Raw genomic sequence first — 21,397 nt, 5'->3', positions numbered from 1 at the left:
GAGACCTCTGTCTTCTCGGGGGTGATGGCAAGGGATGAGGAGGGGAGTGATCTCTGTTGGGAAATGGTAAGTGATCATCGTGGGTGGGCGAAGACTCACAATCGTCCTCATCATCAGAGGATAATTGGTGACCAAGCTTAATGAAGCGCTTGTGCCAGGCCACTTGAGAGCCCTTGTTATGACCAAGTTTCGGCCTGTCTTCCGCTACGGGGTACTCAATGTGTATCTTGTTATACTTATTATCAAGTATTCTGTCAATGGTGACACGAGTGTACCCCTGTGGAATTGGGCGGCCATTAATGGTCCCGTCTCCCACAGGCCTGGCCTGGCCGAGCGCCACCTTGTCCTTTGTCCATTCTTGACGGATGTACAGCTTGACATTGATGGGTTCAGTGATGCCGTCCACCGGATGAGGCACATTCGCATCTTCTTCGTCGAGCGGGGTTGATCCGTAGCTGCTGCGACCCCTAAACTGTGGGCTAAAGGCAGTAGGAGTAGGGTTTTGTGGTACTCCTGACCTCTTGGATAGCAAAATTTGCTGGACTCGTGCTTTAACAGTCGCCTCAATCCGTGTGTCCATTGTTTCTTCTATCTCTTTTAGTCGCCTCAAATACTCTGCCTCCTGATCCGCTCTACCCCTCGAGCAGCTCCGGTAAGTGTTAGATTTTTGGGGGATGCTAGTTTTCAAGGAACAACACCGGTTCCTCTAGTGCGATCAGGGTGCTCCTTGGTTTCGAGTGCTTGGGTGAGCACGTCTTTCTCCCTATTAGAAGTGCGAGTCCCTTGCCTCACGTCTTTCTCCATACTTGGCTGACTTTGCACATGCAAACAGCCTATGCATCCGGAGAGTTATAGGGAAATAACAAACGACCTTTACGGGACCTCCTCTGATCTTGGTACCCTCATCTGACGGCCCTTCCTTGTACCGTGGAGCTTCACACTTGGGGCACTTGTCCAAGTCTTTGTATTTTTCTCCACAGTACAATATGCAATCATTGGAACACGCGTGGATTTTTTCAACCTCGAGGCCGATGGGGCAGATCATTTACTTGGCCAAGTATGTCTTTTCTAGTAACTTGTTTTTTCTAGGAGCATTTTCCTTATTATACCTAACAACTGATCAAAGCCTTTATCGCTCAATCCGTTTGTCGATTTGAACTCTAACAACATGATGTCGGCTTCTAGTTTACTCATTGGACAATTCCTATACAATGGTTTTTTGCCATCTTGTCTCATTTTCTCTAGCTTTCTCAGCTATCTTTCACTAAGACATTCGGTCTCTACATTATGTAGCAGCTAAGAAATGCCATCGTTATCCTAGGTGTCATCAACTAGCGTGTTCCTAAACATATTATTAACTGTGGCCATAGGTTCCGTATTGGCACTGGGTTCCTCGTCAGCATTGTGGATGGCTACGTCAGGCATGTCCACATCATCATCATTTTCCTGCAGAACATTCACACCAAACTCACCATGCATAGTCCATATCGTATAGTTTGGCATGAACCCCTTGGTAATCAAGTGCGATCGTATAGACTCAATTTGACGAAAGTTTCTATGATTCTTGCAATCTTTGTATGGACAGTAGACAGGGTTCCCATTCTCAGCATGGACGTTGGCATCGGTGATAAGCTGGCTGACGCCATGCATGTACCGCTTGTCCATTCGGGACAGATGCATCCACTCTCGATCCATCTCTGCACAAAAAAATACTAAGACAGTAATTACAAAGAATTAATAAGAAATCGAGCTTCATGAACAACAATTGTAGCTCGAAAGTACCATTTTTGGAAAATATTATTGTACACTAATTATTGAAAAATTGAAATTGATAGCCCCAGCCCTGTAAATTGAAAATCATAGTAAAAAACAATTATTGCGCAATAATGAAGAACATCTATTCCACTCTACTTCTAAGAACTAATTATAGCATCACATACTAACAATGATGATCTTGACCATCATGGAATAATTAGCTAGGAATTTAAATGTGTTCATAGACACCAACCGTTTGGATGATGGATTCACCACAATTTGAGCATTGCACAAATGTCCAATTAGAAAAGTGCTCTCTGGAATGGAGAAACAACTAGAATGAGAATCAAGCAATGTAGCCATCAAAATAAAGCTAATTAAGCAACAAAATCAAGGAGTGGATGTTTGTTACTAACCTTAAAGCAAAAAGATCAGGCCATTCTTCAAAATCCAAGCACTAGCTTCATGGTGAAGAGCAGCCGCAACAATGGAGGGAAGGGTCCAAACGCACGCCTCTGTTCTCGGGATGGAAGAGAAGAGGAAGGAGAGGACGGTTGTAGCCTTTTTGTGTTGTAGGCATATCACCGTCGATTCTTGGCTAGAACCGACAGTGATAGAGCCCAATCACTGTCGGCTCTTGGCTTAAACCGGCAGTGATGAGTGGCCGCCAAACACTGCCGGTTCAAGCCACAAACCGGTAGTGATGTTGTCCTTCACTGCCAGTTTTAGCCCAGCCCCAATCATTTTTTCATTTTCAAACTCATAACCGGTAGTAAAAGTACATCACTGCCGGTTCTCACAAATCCGACAGTGATGATGTCGGCAGTGATGTGCAAATCTAGCGTAGTGTAGTGAGAAATTTGCAATAGATGATAGCTATATATTTGGAGATTCAATTAAAGAAACTGTTGGTGGATATTTGTCACTAAAATCTCTATTCCTATCGATTAGGAAGGATATAAAGAGGCTCTTGGAATTGTTGTTAGAACCTGGAGTTGATGGTTCAACTAATCAAATCGCGAACTGAAAATATAAGCAGTTTATTACCCAATCTAATCTAAATAAATGTGTCTCCAAGTTATATGCATCTACCATAAAAAGGGTGAACAAAGATGAGTACGACACGACTAGAAGCTAAACAAATAGCATATACCATTAAAATGATAAGTCTAAGAGATTCAATTAAGAACGAAAATGTAGAACATAGTTAGCAGTGAAGAGTGCTACCCAACTAAGGGCCTGTTTAGTGCAGCTCTTAGGCTATTCTCAGTGGGAGTTTCATCAGAGTTTTATTTGCATTTAATGAGCTGCCACATAAGCGATTTTGATGATGTGGCAACGTTTTTAAGAAGAGAGAGAAGAAGTGAGTTTCATGGGGATGAAACTATTTTGACACGATTACCAACTCTCTATGAGTTATGGAATTAAATGACTATAAAACTATAGAATGGAACTCTCCATTGAGAGTAGATGTTTTATCCATGTATCATTTCATTCTATATGACATGATAGTCTTGGATACAACACCATAAAATTCTTCACTGAGACTGGCCTTAGACCGGCTTGTCCACTGCCTCCACGTGCGGTGAGGGTGGAGCGCACCGAACGCCCTCACATAGAGTAGCGCTTCTGGCCTATAAAATATGGAGCCCGACACATTTTCGTGTTTGGACACGGAGCCGCGAAAATTAGCTTGGTTCGAAGGATTCCGGCTATGATATTTTTTTGTGGGAACCACATGATTCCATTAACCTTGTGAGCTATTCGCTTGAACTTATCAACCGGCTTATCAGCTAGAATCTACAGTAATTTTCTCTCACAACAAATCAGTCAAGGTTGGCTTATCAGCCGGCTTTAATACCAGCCGAACTGATAAGCCAGCCTTGGCTAATTTGTTGTGAGAGAAAAATACTGTAGATTCTAGCTAGTAAGCCGGCTGACAAGTTCAAGCGAACGGGCCCTGGTCACCAACACATGAACAAAGTCTGGTAGAATACCAGGAACAAAAACAACATCCTCCTAGCAAAAACTACCTAATCTAGCCAATTCATGTGCTACTTTGTTGCACCTGCGTGGAACATGTGAGATTTGGACAGCAAAAAACTTCTCGGTGAGCAGTTCCTTCAGCTCGTGTATCAGAACCCCCAAAGGCGATAATCTGAAGCCACCTCCCTGCATCGCTTGTTTAGTTAACAGGGCATCAGTTTCAAGGATGAAATTGTCGATATCCATGCTTTGAGCTGCCTTCACACCATTGATACATGCCAACAGCTCAGTGTGCCAGGCGTCCAGTGCATGCAGAATCTTTCCCGCTCCTGCTTGGATTACATCCCCTTCATTATCTCTTATAACATATCCCCAGCTGCCTTGCCTTTTCTCTTTACTGAAACTCCCATCGACATTCAGCTTCAGCATACCATTCAGAGGCCGATTCCAGTTAGATCGGTACCGACCCTGCTGCTCCATCTCAGGGGGCTTATCCAGGTTTCTGAATTCCACATGTTGTTGCATAGTGATCCACGCAAACTCCTGCTGTTCCCGCCTGGCTTCTCCTTCCCTTACCTTGTTTCTTTCCCACCACCAATTGTTCAGCAGAAAAGCAACAAGGGATTGCTGCTCAGTTTTCAGTCAGAGAATAGTGTCTATACACTGTTTTGGATCCAGCAATACGCTCAATTGTACCCTGATGTCCTCCAGACCCAACTCCCTCCACAATTTCTTAGCCCATTTGCATTTGAAAAAAAGGTGAGCACCGTCTTCATCAAGCCGCTGGCAGATTGCACACCTTGTATCAACATTTATGCTCCTTCTCTTTAGGTTTGTTCTTAGAGCTAGCGAATTGTTTGCAAAGCGCTAAATAAACTGTTTCACTCTATTAGGACACATCAGGTTCCAGATCTTGTGCCACATTCCTCCCATGACAACCCCTGTACTAGATGAGGCTGCCCCATGGACATTTCCCCCTGCTCCCTTTCACATTGCAACCAGTAAGCAGATTTGACAGAGAACACTCCCTTGTGATCAAAGTGCCATGCAGGCACGTCATCCATATCGATATGAATAGGAAGTGACAAAATCACAGCAGCATCATCTTCTCCGAAAGTATCCACTGCTAAATCCTCATCCCACACACCCTGCACTGGATCAATAAGATCATTCACCTTTGTCAACAGAGATTGGCTCCTTGGCGTACAAGGCATGCGAGTGTGACTGTGACCCCTAGGCAACCAAGGGTCCTGCGAAATTCGGATGTTCTCTCCATTGCCAACCCTCCAGACCACACCATCATTTAGTAGGCTTATACCCCGTAAAATGCTCCTCCAGGTGTATGACATACCTGGTTTGCCGACTGCCTGGAGCACCCCACAGTCAGGGAAGTATTTAGCCTTCAAAACTCGGGCACATAGCGAAGAGGGGTTCCGCAAAATGCGCCATCCTTGTTTAGCAAGCATCGCTAGATTAAAACAGTATATATCTCTGAAACCCATTCCTCCATCCTTTTTAGGCTTCTTCATTTTATCCCAACTAGCCCAGTGCATCTTTATTTCTTTATCTTGCTGGCTCCACCAAAATCTACCTATGAGCGAACTGATTTGATCACATACTTCTTTTGTTAGATCAAAACAGCCCATTGCATACGTTGGGGCCGCTTGAGCCACCGCCTTGATCAACACTTCTTTCCCCGCATTTGACAACAGCCGTTCTTTCCACCCCTGGATTCTTTGCCACACCCGGTCCTCCGAATATTCAAAAGTTTTACTTCGAGAATTACCAACATGGATAGGCAGCCCCAAATATTTATCACTGAAGGTTTCTTGTGTCAAGTGCAGTTCCCCCATCACTTCCTGCTTGCATTGGTTACTTGTATTCCGACTAAACAAAATTGCCGATTTATCCTTGTTTATCATTTGACCAGAGCATGCTTCATAAATATTAAGAACTTCCTGTAATTTCGCTGCATCTTCCTTCGTTGCTCGGATCATAATAAGTGAATCATCAGCAAAAAGGAGGTGGGATATGCTTGGTGCTTCAGCTTTCTGTAACAACATCTTTCTAATTAGTCCATCATCTTCAGCTTTCTGTAACAACACAGAGAAGACCTCGGCACACAGCAAAAAAATGTAAGGCGATAGTGGGTCGCCCTGCCGTAATCCCCTTTCCGGTTCAACCTTGTCGAGGGCGAGTTCCTCGATAGTAAAGATTCAAAGGGTCACCGGAATTACTATAGGCAATGGCTCAAGACACACGAAGATTTAGACAGATTCAGGCCCTCGGAAGAGGTAATATCCTACGTGTGTATCGTCAGGAGAGCTCAGTCAAGAATGTGAGCGTCCAGAACAACTAACAGCCTCTCTCCTTTCCCAGATCAACCACACCCTCCTTTTATAGTCCAAGGAGAGTTAAGGCCGATCAGTGGGTTGCAGTTATAGTAACAGCCGATCAAATAGCCAGTTACTAATAACTGCCTAATTGATAAGCCACTTAACGCCTGTTACTATCCTATACTAATACCGACTTATTACAGTATTTAGTACAAGATATGCGTCATGATGTATAGACAACACTTGCGTTCTCCATTCCGTCGCCCAACTGCCCAAATGGTCAGACTGCCTGCCGAGTACTTCCTTGTGGATGTGGCACCCTGCTTCGAGTCAACCCATCTCAATCCAGTCAATAGGACACCTGGTACTGGGCCATGGTGTTATTTGCCCTAGTCGAGACTCCGTCTTTATATCCACGACAAATCTCATCCGTTATAACACCATATTCACCTTCACCTTATACTTCACAGAAGACACACATTTCATAATAATCTGAAACCGCATTTCATCAAACCCCATCTTCTCCATCATAGCCTGCAGGAAGGGCCATTTTACCCTGTCTAGCTTAATAGCTGCATAGCCTTGCCCTCCCTTCCTTTTTCTTCTCATATAATGCAAAATTTCATAAGCTATCAGAGTGTTATCAGATATCAGTCTACCTGGCACAAAAGCACACTGAGCAGGGGAAGTAATCTCTAGAAGGATAACTTTCAGTCTATTAGCTAGCACTTTTGACACAATCTTATATAAGACATTGCAAAGGCTTATTGGTCTTAAGTCTTTTACCTGCACTGGTTTCTTCACTTTTGGTATGAGGGTAATATTAGTATTATTCCAGCCAGCAGGTAAGGAGCCCCCATTAGAGCAAGTATAATAGCAGGCTGTAAGCCGACTAAATGCTGAGATGGAGGAGAGAGGGGAGAAGAGAGAGGAGAAGCGGGCTGTAAGCTTACAGCCGGCTTGGGCACAAGAACCAAGAAAGTCTGTGAGAGAGATAAGTGGGCCATGTATTAACTGTAAAGAGCTAACTACTATATGAGTGGGCTGAGAGAAGGCTACAAGGAACCTTACAGCCAGCAAGCCGGCTGTATTATTAGCCTTGCTCTTAAGAAAATCCAGCACCTCTGTAGTCACTTTATCCCCCACAAGATCCCAGCAATTTTTGTAAAACACCGAGGGGAGCCCATCTGGGCCCGGAGCTTTGAGATCTCCAATTGATTCCAGCGCCATTTTGATTTCTACATGTTTGAATTCTCCCATCAGATTGTCATTCATTTCCTGGGTCACTGTTTGGGTAACACTTTCCAAAAGAGAATGGAAATTAGTTAACCCATTCGACCTAAAAGTTTCAGAGAAATAGTTAGAAATAATCTCCCTCTTCCCCTCCTCTCCATCCTCCCAGCCTCCATCTCCCTTCTTCAACTTTCCAATGAAATTCCTCCTTTTTCTCTCTGAACAAACAGCATGAAAGAAAGCGCTATTACGGTCACCCTTTTCAAACCATTTAACATGGGACTGCTGCTTCCGGAACATATTGATATGCGCCTCCAACCTTTCCTTTCTACCCCACAGCACGACCTCTCGTCTCACCACCTCCTCACTCAACAGTCCCCTCCTACAAGCTTCCAACTCTTTCTTAATTTTCTTCAAGCTCTTCTCCCAGTCACCCAACACATTGGTGTGCCAAGACTGCAACTCACCAGCAACCTTTTTTAGCGACTCCGATACTGGAACATTACTGTCACCAGTCGCACTCTCCCATGCTCCCTCAATTACCTCTTTCCATGACTCTTCCTCCAACCAGGCTGCTTCAAACTTGAAGCCGCCCGGTTGTCTTTTGTGCTGTCTTGAGGCTTCATCGTCAAGCGAGATAATCAGTGGCCTGTGGTCAGAATGCCATGGATCCCCATTTCGCACTCGGGCATACGGGAATCTTTGTTGCCAACTCTCATTTGCAACTGCTCGATCAAGTCGTTCCCTGATGTAGCCCTCCACTTTGTGCCAATTATTCCGCCACGTGAAGATGTCACCACTGAAACCCAGATCATGCAGCTCACACTCATCCAGCACTGCCTTGAACCGATCCATACATGTCTATGGTCGCGGATTCCCCCCTTCTTTCTTGTGCGCCTGAAGGATCTCATTAAAATCCCAGCACACAGCCATGGGCTCGTCCCTCATCTTTGTCCATGTTAGATGTTTCATATCCGCTCTTGGTTCTCCATACACCCCTGTAAACCGCCACTTAAAACCGTCATCCTCCACAATTTCAACGTCAATGTGAGTGCTTGAGTAGTTTCTCAGTCTCACATCAACACCACTCCACAACAATGCAATTCCCCCGCCCCTTTTCCTACACAGTCCACCTCCACCATGTTTCCCAGGTTCAACGAGTACTTAAACTTCTGCGTTCTTTTCTTGTCCAATTTTGTTTCGGACAGGAAAAGAACATCCACCTGCTCCTCCATCTGGAAGCCCAGAAGGCCTCGAACTGCCGAGGCGTTTCCCAACCTCCGGTAGTTCCACACTCCTAGCTTCATCTTGACTCGCGGGATTGCTCATCCAATCCCGGGTTTTCTGAAGAAACAGACCCAACACCCTCATGTGTCGCTCTTCTCTATTTTTTGTGGTCAATCACCTCTAAAACCTCCTCCACAGACCTCTTTGCCCCAGACCAAGAGGGGCTTGCTCCTCCTCCTTTTTTATTTGGAGTTTGATCCCTCGGTAATCTCCTAAAAGACCCACCCTTCTTTTTCTCCAACTTTTCTCCCACCTTTTCTTCCATAAGTTTTTTCCCATGCTTCTCCTTTGGAACCTGAGTGTCATCAATCAACATAGGACGCTGCTCCGCATCGTTCACCTTCCCTACCTTCTCACTGCCACTCGTATCCTCCTCCTTGCCCTCATGGAAGAGCTTCTTCACTGTACTTTTAGCCGGACTAGGCTTCTCCTTTGGCAACGCCTTCAAGGGGCTCTCAACCTCTTCCTCCGTCTCTTTCTCCTCTCCCAATTTTTTAGAGTTTTTTGATGAATTATGCTGATCCTTACGCCAGGATGGTGCATCACTACCTGACCCTCCAGGACTCCCCTACTCCTCCAACTCAGTAGTCCAGTGCGCTGCTCGTAACTCCTGGGAGGTACATACTGTTGCCTTGCGCCCCCTCTCATTCTATTGCTTCCATCAGCTTTCCGGAACATATCGTAGTTGCTTGTCGTATTGCAGTGGGGTGCCCTTCTCTACCTTCTTTTCACAGAACTTTTTGGTATGGCCGATAATCCCGCCAGCATAACAGAAGCCCAGCAGGAATTCGTACATCAGCGGGCACCACCTATCCCTCCCTCCAATCTCCCCACTGATCGTTGTTGATGGTCGCTAACGTCAACTATAAACCATCAATATAAGATCAATTAACATAAAAGTAATCACAAAGCAACAACTTGTGTTATGATTTCACTTGGTTCCACTTGTACTTGGAGAATTATGCTTGCAGGATAAATAGAGTGAAAATTATGCAAAAGGAGGCCATCTAGAGGATCAATGGATTCCGATTCACTTCACAGGATCAACGGGCCCACTATCATACACTCCAAGTAAGCAAACCGACGTCAATAAGTGATCCAACTTACGAAAACCCACTCTAGACGGAGTATAAGACCCACCTATCAGAGGGGTGGCCCACCTGCCATAGAGGGTGGTCGACCGACCCCACCCCTAGGTCGGCCGACCTATGACAGGTGGCCCCCGCTTCTCCGCCGCCTCGTGTACGACTCCAAGATCTCCACCCTTGATTTTGAGGCAGTTTTGAGTCGGTTTATCCAACGGTGGACGAGAAAAGTGTCACAAATCGATGACATGGCGCTGGCTTGGCCCCTACTCCATCTCCCCCTATAAAAGGACTCCTAGAGGCTCCTCAGAAAGGCATCGCAATTGAAGAGAACATTAGTCCTTTGTAGGATCTACTCTTTGTATATAGAAAATAGTGAGATAGAGAGTGAGGGAGAAGTTAGGAGAAAGTGTTGGTATGTCGGTGCTCTCTACAACTTGTACCTTGATGGATTCAAGTTCTTCTTGAGCTTGCGTCTAAGGAAACTCTGGTAATTGACTTCTAATCCAAAGTAAGTATTGTGTTTTTATGTTTATCAGGATCACGCCTCATTAGAGAGCTTTAATCCTTGTAACATGCTTGGGTTAAAGTGGTAATCGTTAGTGTAAGCGTGGTGCTTAGACTTTTGGTTATTCGTGGATGCACCCTGCATTCCGGAAGTGGTAGATCGTCGGGAGTGACAGTCTCGTTGATCCTCTGTATTCCACTTCCCATCTGTAGGCCAAGCAGGGCCTGTGTTGCGATGGTACAATTATACTCTGTTATAATTCTTCCTTAGTAATGTCCCCAGGTGAACACTAGAATACAACATTTCCTTATGTTGGAAGTTAAGAACCTTAGAAGTTCTCTCTATACTCTTGTTTATCCTCAACCTTGTTGCTATCCTTGGTCAAGTAAGTTTGTAGCTAAACTCACACGTTTTCCTGTGGATACGATACTCATAATACTCATTCAAAAAGCTACATCGATATCCATGCGCTTGTGGATTTTTCTGCATGCCACCACAGGTGTAAACAATCGTCACGCCCCGCATTAGTGGCTTGCGAATATCGATCTGGACTTTAACCCTTAGGAAGCAGCCCGCATCAGAGACATTATCATCTTCATCCACTGCCAAAACCTCTCCAATTTCCTCACCCAAGATCTCTCCCGCCTCCCTACCAAGCATCCCCAAAGGAACTTTAAGGATCTTAACCCAGAAGGGGACAATAGTGAAATTTATCTCCTCCAGGGTTTTGGACCCATCAAACTCCGCCACCACAATGAGATCTTTGCCCACCACCCAAGGACCATCATCAATTGCTCTTCTCTTGCCAGATGCCTGCTTGAAGGTGATCAGAAAGTGGTTGTTTCCAAGATTTTTACACTCGATGCCCTTCAATGGGCACCACACCCTCCCCACCGACTGCACCACCGCCATGGGAGGAATGGGCTTCTCAAAGAGGATCTTTCCTACTGCCTGCGGATCGCGTACCACCTCCTTCCCTGACATCTTACTGTCCACCCGAATCCCCTTCTTCTCGGCCTTCGACAACTTCAGCTTTCCCAACATCCCCTCCACTGCCTCCATCACCACGATCTTCCTCCCCACATGACCGGTACAACTGGCCACTCACGGACAGACTAGGGTTTTTTTGGCTGGCTAGCAAGTATTTGGGGCTGACAGGGAAAGAACCACGATCAAAGCAGGATCACGAACGTAGGAAGACGCGACCTGCAGGATGGTGGAATTTGGGATGTGAACGAGGGATGATCTGAGAAGAAGGAGAGGAAACCCTAGTTGCCGCCCTGTGGAACTGTTCTCGAGCCGCACGGGCCGAGTACCAGCTATATTCCGGCTATGATATTGGAGCGCGAGAGGAGCGGTACCAAACGCACTCTAAATCATCTCGGAGATACTATAACTCAAACAATTACATTTATAGCGCGTCTACCTCGGGCTCTGTAGGCCCAAACTAGGGCAGCCCATATCTACAGAGATATTGTTCGAAGGAGGAAAAACTGGAAAGCCCAATCTTGGTTAGCCCAGCTATTAGTGTAGTATATTAAGATCAGATCCGAGTCTAAAAAAAAAACTGTCCTCTCTTGACCTAGCCTAGGGAGTAGGGAGAGAAACAGGTTGCCTCCGTGACGTCACGCTCGCGGCTTCTCCCGCAAGTTTTTCCCCGGACTTGTCCAGTCAACCCGGCGTGCATCGCAGTGCAGGAAAAAAAAACAGGTGAAATCCTACGTGTCAGCCGACCGACACATCCTTTTTTTCCCTGTCAAAAGTCTTATCAGACGACCGCGCCATGCTGCATCGGTGCAGCAGATTATCCGCATATGGTGCGTGATGACGTGTGGGCGTGCGTGATTACGTGGACCGGAATGGGGTGGGATGCCCCTGTGAAACGTGCACGTACTGCAACCGCCCCCCAGGCAAAGATTATTTTCTTTCACACATGCATGCATGCATGCGCCGGAAGCAAGCTGCAAGCGCCAGATTTCCACACGCGCGCCGAGCGTGCGCGCGTATGCATTCACACATTTTCTTGTTCCATTCCACACTCTTGTTCAATCCTCCAGCTAGCATTGTATTTTGATTTCCTTTCCCTTATTTATGATCTAACTGGCCAGTGGAGATGGAATTCCTTGTTATTCTTCCGTGCTGCTATATAAGAATATAAGAAACCATAGTATGTATACCAAGTTGGCAAGATCGTTGAACTTTGAAAGTATATATATGGTCATAAACTCATAATGTGTATACAAACAAGCGCGCCTGAAAGCAACTTAGACATATGGAACCTTTTTTTTTTGGCGAGGAAGATATGCATGTCCACATTGATAGTACCCGGATGTAATTCCTCTCTCAAATTTCAAGAAATTGGTTACTGAATTTCCTAAGCTAAACCTAGTGTCGGCGCAAAAAAACATGTCGATGCGCCGGACACACAGCAAGCCAGAAGGATCTACTTGATGGAGCAAGACTAGAGATCCGCTTGGCTTCAACACAGGGCTAACCGATCCTGCGAATTCCTCCCGAGACGTGCCAGTCAATTTGACCTGCAATTGATAAAGAGAGAAAGTTTATCAGTAATTTAAGGTGGAACATGCCGGTTTTGCCTAGACAGTTTCAAATGTGCCGCTTTGGGAGCAGCCAGACGGGAAAATCGACTAAATAGCGGATATGTACAGAAATCGGCTGTTACGGACTGTAAAGCTTGTGGGTAGTGATTGATTTTATGTTGACAAGTACAGTACACGCAGATGTAAGTAAGATCATCAGCTAGGTAGATATTACCAGTGTAACGCGTTGAGCCGATGAATCTAATGAGAAAGGATATAGCATGCGAATGAATCGACTGTCTAGTACAAATGAACCTACAAACCTCTGAATCTAATCTGTTACCATCAACAGTGAGGTTCGACTGGATCGATGACAGCTATGATGATAATAACAAAATAACACCGACGAATCCGTAAAATCATCTATACATTGGCAGGCTTTCCGAAAGACATGCTATATGTGTGAAAGCTTGAGGTAATCGGCTGAAATAGCCGATTCAGGTGAAAAAGTACTACAACGTGTGAACAATCAACTATTTAACATGGACAAATCTGTGAACTCATCAGACTTAACCTGCTATCTCTAACAGTGGGGTTCGACCGGATCGATGGCAGCCGTGATAAAGACAACAAATCAAACCTTTAAAATAAACAGATCTATTCACATTTAACAGAATCATGGAGACACACTGTAGGCGTTAAAGCATAGGCGATTGGCTATTTAGCACATGCAGACATAGCAAACAGTTAAGGTCACGTCTAATCGAGAATAAATCTACCAACTAGCATCCTCCGATCTAAAGTGCCATCAGTGGGGATCGACCGGATCGTTGCAGCCATAATAGCGAACCGTAGACCAAATTTAACTAGCCAGCAAACCTCTTCAAGATCATACGTGCCTTAACCGCGTACTATGCACGATCAAGATCGAGGTAGAACAGCCGATAAAACGTAACGCGTCGCTCATTGTAAGAAATATCGTATTGTGACAAAGCAAATGACGGACTAAAAGGATGTGAGGCCGATCTAGATCGATTTCGATCGGACAGATTGATGTTGCTAAAAAACTAATAACAATAAGAATATCAGCAAGATCGGTAACTTAATGAATCTACCCGAAGGACGCCACCCTTAGGTAGAGCTGATAACTTGACCTTAATCTAATTCGAGCAGTGAAGGTCGCACTAAACCGATACAGCTGTACTTGAACTAGACAAGAGTCGATAACTAGCTTATACTAGAGTTCACGGTGGAGGTCAAACTTAACCGATGCAGCTGTACAAATAGAAGTATAAGCTATGACGGTACTTACAGACAAGCCGGAGGTCGACCGGACCGATGCAGCCCTACTTATTGAAGAACTCACCGAGATCTACACTACTCCCACTCCTAAGGGTTGGCGTAAAGCCGAAAAAAGTAATTTGTATTGATTGATTGGATTGATTCCTTTTTACAATAGCCGGGGTCCAATATTTATACCCGGAGCCTAAGCATGAATCCTACACAAGTACGACTCATTACAATCTTTGGTATAAAAGAAAACATTCCTATCTTAAGATAACTTGGACCCTAATATTTCCCTTTTTTAGAGTCCGACATGTATTTTCCGACGTCAACCATCGCTCATTGTCGTTATTGTCGTTATCTGCTGACGTCATTCGAAGAGAGACTATATCAGCTGATATCGATTCTTATGCAATCGATTCCTTGATTTACATAATCTTGAAAGCTTCGAGTTACCGCGTTCTTCTTCCCAAATTTTGGTGTAAACACCTAGGTCCAGGTAACAATATATACACAAATAATAGTTATCCATTGTTGGTGAATTAAGCTTAGTTCAGTAGGTTTAACATTTTTGGTAAAACCATCTATTCAAGTTTAAATCCTCAATTTAATACAATTTTCATGATTTATCCTAGGTCTAGGCCAGTCTCAGTAGAGAGTTTCATATTGAATGAAATGAAACATGTATGAAACACCCATTCTTAATGGAAAATTTTATTCTATGGTTTCATAGACATTTAATTTCAAGACTCGTTGGCAAATTGAAGTTTTAGCTCCATTGGTTTAAAACGTTCTGGTAAAACTATCTATTCAAGTTTAAATCCTTGATTTAATACGATTTTCTTGATTTATTCTAGGTTTAGCAGCGCTATTCTTTTAATAGTGGACGATGTCTTTGTTGATACTAGAACACACGTAATAACTTCGTCAGTCTCAATGTGAGAAGACCGAAAACTAAAGTTGTTCAATGGTTGTAGTCTAAGATGCGTATAAATGTACTGTTCATGAAAATGCCATTCATCTTTTACTTTGGTCAAGAATTTTTTATCAATAGTCACACCATTATTTGTATTTATGTAATACTTATTGTAATCATATAATTAAGTTTTTTATATGAATTAATAAAAAACAATATTGTCTCAAAATTATGTATTAGTAGGATAATTATGATCAAAGGCTCGTTCTAACAAAATAAAATATGCCTTATAATGATGAACGGAGGGAGCACACAAAAAAATTGTCCTGCTAAAAAGTTGTTCAATGGTTGCAGTCTAAAGTCTCTGCATTCATGCATATAAATGTTACTGTTTATGAAAATGTCGTAACATACTCATGGCATATATTTTTTATAATAATTGTTTTTTGGAGATATAACTGTTGATACTTAAAGTTTGAGTCCTCCAGAAGCGCAATTTTTTAAGGTGGAGGAAGTATATTCTATTTCTAGCTATATATATATCTTCGCTACACATGCAAACTGGAATTTCCTTTATAGTTTCGATCTATTATATATTTATATCGATTATTACGTGTCAAAGCGTGCAAGCAATAACGTATGCATATCATCGATCTCTCTCTGCCATACAGTGCACGCATAAGTGTCAGTTAGTAGTCAAATTACTGTATGTAGTACAACATTAATTATGTTCCACTTCAATAATGCAACTTCATCAGTGCAATTTGTTGCCACTCCGAATCTCCATCGCTCCATCTACATCATCCTTTCTCTGTGACGACCTTGCATCATCTTATAGGACGGACAATTGGTCGTTGTCTACTGGAGTCACATCTGTCAATCTCGCAGATCGATGTTGGTGCTTCAATTGCAGAATATTTATATATTTATTATATCATTTGCGCGTCAAGCGGTCTCCCTCTAGATTTTGGCCACACATGGGCTACCCTTGACTTCACTAGCTAGCTAGGGCAGAATATTGACTAGCGAATCATGCATGCAAATAAACTACTGCTTGCTTACTGGATCATAGATATGTGTAGACGATTACGGTCTTGTTTAGATTGCAACTTTTTTCAACCTGATGAATAGTACCACTTTCGTCTTATTTGGCAAATATTGGATCAACTAGGCTCAAAAGATTCATCTCGTGATTTCCAACTAAACTGTGTAATTAGTTTTTTTTACCTACATTTAATATTCCATGCAAGCGGCTAAAAATTAATGTGATGGAGAGAGAGTGAAAAAACTTGGAACTTTGATGGGATCTAATCAAGGCCTACGTATGGTCAATTTCTTTCCATGCAGTACAACCAAGATGGCTTATTTTACTGATCTCCAACTACCCCAAGTGTAGTAGGCTAGGTTCATCTTTGATAGTGCCAAGAAATTGCCAGTATTATTCTTTTGGAACTACTACTACTACTACTATTACCTAGTATGAAATAAGGAGGCTAGTCTACATTTACTAACAACAAAATATCTATCAAGTACATATTCATCAAAGTATGAAATCAGACTGACATCTCAGGAATTCCTCACACCACACAAAAGCAATAGCAGATGCATATAAAGGCATGGATACAAGTTAGCTGAATCCATTCTAATAAACAATATATCCGGTTGTTTAGAGTTGGGAGTAAACTAATAATTTTCTAAAGGGGCTACCAGTTTAATTAGCTGCCAAATAAATATCAAGTTGGAATACAAAAAAATGATAATTGATACAGGCAATGTCGTTATTAATCGATCATATGGCCAGTAATTTTCAGTAAAAGTGCATTATTTGTCAGGCTGAGGCTAAAACCAAGGAAATACTGACAACCGACGTATCCTTTGATTGCCCGTTGCCATTGTGAACACTCAACAAGCATCAAAAGTGAACAGTGAACACGACATGTCAACAAAGCTGGACGTACCAACTAGCCAATTTGCTTATACTATTAGGTCACGGAAGCATGATAAGCTGATGTCACTTTGCCCGTCATTATGATCTTAATTGTCTGCACGAGTAACTCATAAATAGAATAAATAAATTTGCTCGACGGTGTAAGATGACAGATTACATGTACAACTTGTACTCGATCGATTACCTTCATGTGAGCTCTGGACAAAACTAGAGATAATAAGTGAAAACCAACTGTACGTGACAAAGGAAAATAGTTACTATATACTGTTGTTGCTTATCCTCGTATGTATCTGTTTGTCACACTCACACTCTCACTCTCACATCTAGCTAGTTTTTTTCCTAGTGACATGCATGAACCCATATGGCCATGCCAGTAACAAAGTGAACTAAACAGAACAGCTTCCCCGACAAGCTGTTGTTATGACCACACGCACTATCAACAATGTTAGCAGGTAGCATATGCACACTAAAGTTTACAGCTAGGAGGTCTGGACCTCAAAGTCTATGCAATTGATACCATTTGGCTTTCACCCAAAGGATTCACACAAGCCACAGCAACTTTGCTTGAAATAAATGGCAGTTTTATGTATCTATATCTATTGATAAAAGCACGGATATAGCTTCGATAAATTTTATTAGCATATGAATGGTGATGCACACACATATATATAAGTATATACAACTAATAAACATTATTAAAGACAACAACCGAGCTGACATCACTTGGTCAACTAAACCACATATAATATATAGGGCCAGCAATTTCCCGGCCGAACATCGATCTCTAGGATATGGCCCTTGTTTAGTTCGCGAAAAGTTTTCCCAAAAAGTGCTACAGTACTCATCACATCGAATCTTGCGATACGTGCATGGAGCATTAAATATAGACGAAAAAACTAATTGCATAGTTTGGTTGAAAATTACGAGACGAACGTTTTGAGCCTAATTAGTCCATGATATCGATGTACATATGTAACGCGGTTTCATACTACCCTACTTCCCTAAGTATACACTGCGCATGCTGATGATGGATTCATACCACACACGCACGGGATGCGCCCACTGTCTGCCAGAAGCCATGATGCATTCTATGACACGCGGTTCGATCACACATCATTAGGGAAGAGCTAATCCTGTAATTAACAATAATAATTATCATTCAAACAAGCAAGCAAGCACACCATGTTAGTATTGATCTCCCACCAGTTAGGCCCAACGGCCTAACTGGGCCTTGTCCTCGCGCCCTGATCGGGGGCGCCCAACCCTACATGGTTGGTGGGCCCCCATCGCACAGCTCTATAAAGGAAGGTGGGGGCCGGGGCTCGCGACACGAGGTTCACCACGCCGCCAGTCACCCCACCAACATCCTAAACCCTAGACCCAATCGAAAGTAGGGGCGCTGCCAGCGACGGGAAGTGCCACCGACGCCGGCAACGCCACCCGACGTTCACATCGCCGCCGAGGACGCCACAGCGCCGACTCACTCTCCACTGACCGTCGCTGCCGGCGCGCAGATGGCGTCTGTCAACGAAACCCCGGCCGGAGCTTTAACAACTACGGCGTTTGACGGTTTGCCACTTATCACCTATCTCTCAATCTCTCTCTGTGAAATCCGAATGATCTATTACTGTACTAAGAATCCCGATCCGATGAACATACCTAAGAACTCTAAATATAACAATGGTATCAGAGCCAAGGTTCGACAAGAAATCAAACCAATATGATGCGGATCGGGAAAGAAAATAGAAAAACCGAACTCTAAGACCTAACCCCATCACTAATCGGTTCAATCCGAGAAGAAAGAAAAGGAACCCTACCATCTAGATCTCGAATCACACAAAAGGTAAACACGGATCGGGGAAATCGGGTTCAACCGAACCCTAACCCTAGATCCCCTTTTCGGGTGAACGAGTGAGAAGAAAAGAAAGAAGAAAGAAATCAAATCCGAAAGGGGAAGGGGAAAAGAACAAGAGGCGGCACACTGAAACCCTAACCCTAATCCCATTCGGATGAACAAGCCAAAAGAACACAGTAAAAAAAACCCCATTCCCAAACCCTAACCCTAATTCCCGTGCGTCGGAATGGGGAAGAAAGGGGACGGGGAAGAACGAGAAAAGAAAGAACACGCCGTTCGTCGGGGATAAACTACCACCGGCGCGGAAGAAGAAGAAGCGCACCGGCTTTTTCGCCGGCGCTGGAGAAGAAACTGAGCCGATGCGCCCGGGCTCGGCCAAGAAAGCGCCGCGGCTAGGCCGCTCGACGGCGGCGTGCTCACCCGTTGGGGAGCACGCGCGCCGGCGAGGGGGCCAGCGACGGCGCCAAAGCCCGCTCCGGTTTTCCTCGCTCGCGGCTGCTCGGCGGTGACCGTCTCCGCTGCGGCTGAGAAGAGGCAAGCAGCGAGGAGAGAGAGAGGGGAAGAGCCGAATGCCTAGGGTTTCTAGGGCGTCGGCCGCGGCGGCGTTTTGATCAGCGCGAAACAGCCGCTCGGCCGTCGGATCGACACGAACGGCCGCGATACGCTGGGCCAACTCGCCGGCCCAGGCGGGAGGAGGCGCGCGCGGCGCTTTGCCGGCCCAGGCCTAGGTTGCGGCCTGGGTGCGGCCTATGCGCGCGAGGCAAGCCGGGCCGAGCCGGTTCAGCGCGTCTTGGGCCGCGCTGGGCTGAAAAATGAAAGAAGAACAAGAATTTTTTTTTATTATTTTCCAGAAACAATTTTGAATGCATATTTTGATGAATTTGAATGATTTTGATCCAATTTTCTATGCAAATTTTATCCAATGATATTTTGCCCAGAAAACAATGAATTTTTTAGTGCTTCTGGAAAATAATAACATGAAAAGATTATTAATGTTTACGCTGTGCATGATAATTATTGTTCTCTTTGATTAAATATGAACCAACGGGATAGTTTAATTTTTAAGAGAAATGAATTTCTGATAATTTTAATGCAATTATGATATTGTTATTTTCTGACCAACGTTGTTAATAACAAATATTATAATTTTTGATCCATGAGAAATTGTGCATTAATTTTACTTCTGCCCAATGGTGATGTAAAATATTTTGCATGGATGAATTATAAGTTTTAATTTGACCAACGTTGAGTTAAAAGCATGAATTTTATGTATAAATGTTTCTTACTTACTCTGGTATGATTTCAGGAGGCAAATGCATTGTGAACATTGCCAACATCCCGACACTCAACGGAACCAATCACCGTGTGTGGCGGGAGAAATATGAATTGGAACTTGCATTGGGAGAGGTCGATTTTGTCATCACCTCACCGTGCCCTACTGAGCCAGAGGACCTGGTGAGAGGTGACAATGAATCTGATGCTGATTTCGCTTCTCGAAAGCGTGATCATGCTGAAATAAGAATGAAATATGACCTTGAACATAGGCAATGGACTCTCTCCAACCGCAAGTGCCTGTTGGTAGCCAAAGCCATCATAGAAGAACAGATAAGGGGCTCAATCCCTGAATGTGCTACTGCTAAAGAATATCTTGAGAAAATCAAGAGTCAGTTTACTGGGTCTACCAAGGCCACAGCAAGTTCACTGATTAAGAAGCTTGTGAATGAGAAATTCACTGGTGGTAGCATAAGAGAGCACATTTTGAAGATGAACACTACGGCATCTAAGCTAAAAGAAATGAATTTGAAGGAGGAGGATTTCCTAATTCATTTGATTTTTGCTTCTTTGCCGATAGAATATGACACATATGCAGCCTGAAAGATGGGGCATAGAAAGACTCATCTCAATGTGTGCTCAAGAAGATAAGAGGATAAAATCCTCACAAGGTGAATCTGCTCATTTTGTGAAGGACAACAAAAGAAAGAACTTTAATGGCAAGAATTCTTAACCACAAGGGAAACCTAAGTGGGATAAGTCCTCTTCCTCCAGTTCATAGGGAAAGAAACCCTAGGATTCTGAGAATCAGCAGTATGGTGGAGCTGAAAAAGATCAGTGCAAGCACTGCTTCAAGAAGGGACACTACAAGAGGGATTGTCCAGACTTCCTGAAATCTCTGCTAAAGAAAGGTGATGAATTTATTACATTTGTAGATGAATCTCTGTATTTATGTTATGATAAATCCACTTGGTGGGTTGATTCAGGAGCAACTACTCATGTTGCAAATTCTTTACAGGGGTTAAGTGGGACGAGAACCTTGCAAAGAGGAGAAAGAACGATTAAAGTTGCAAATGGACTGCAAGCCAATGTTGAAGCCATTGGAGATTTTTCTTTAGAATTGAATAATGGTTTTGTACTTAGACTTAAAGAAGTACTTTATGTTCCCTCCTTGCGTAGAAATTTGATAAGTGTTTCGAAACTTGATGATGATGGAATTGATTGCCATTTTGGTGATGGCAAGTGTAAGATACTGGTTAATAATAAATGTGTTGGTCTTGCCTTCCGACAAGACAAGCTTTATTTATTATCTCTTGCTGAGAATGCGAACAATGTATGTGATGAGAATGTGAATGATTCCCCATCTACGGATGTAACTAAGAAGCGGAAGAG

Source organism: Miscanthus floridulus, chromosome 16 (assembly GCF_019320115.1).
Source record: "Miscanthus floridulus cultivar M001 chromosome 16, ASM1932011v1, whole genome shotgun sequence".
Lineage (NCBI taxonomy): Eukaryota > Viridiplantae > Streptophyta > Magnoliopsida > Poales > Poaceae > Miscanthus > Miscanthus floridulus.
This window is presented reverse-complemented; position numbering follows the sequence as displayed.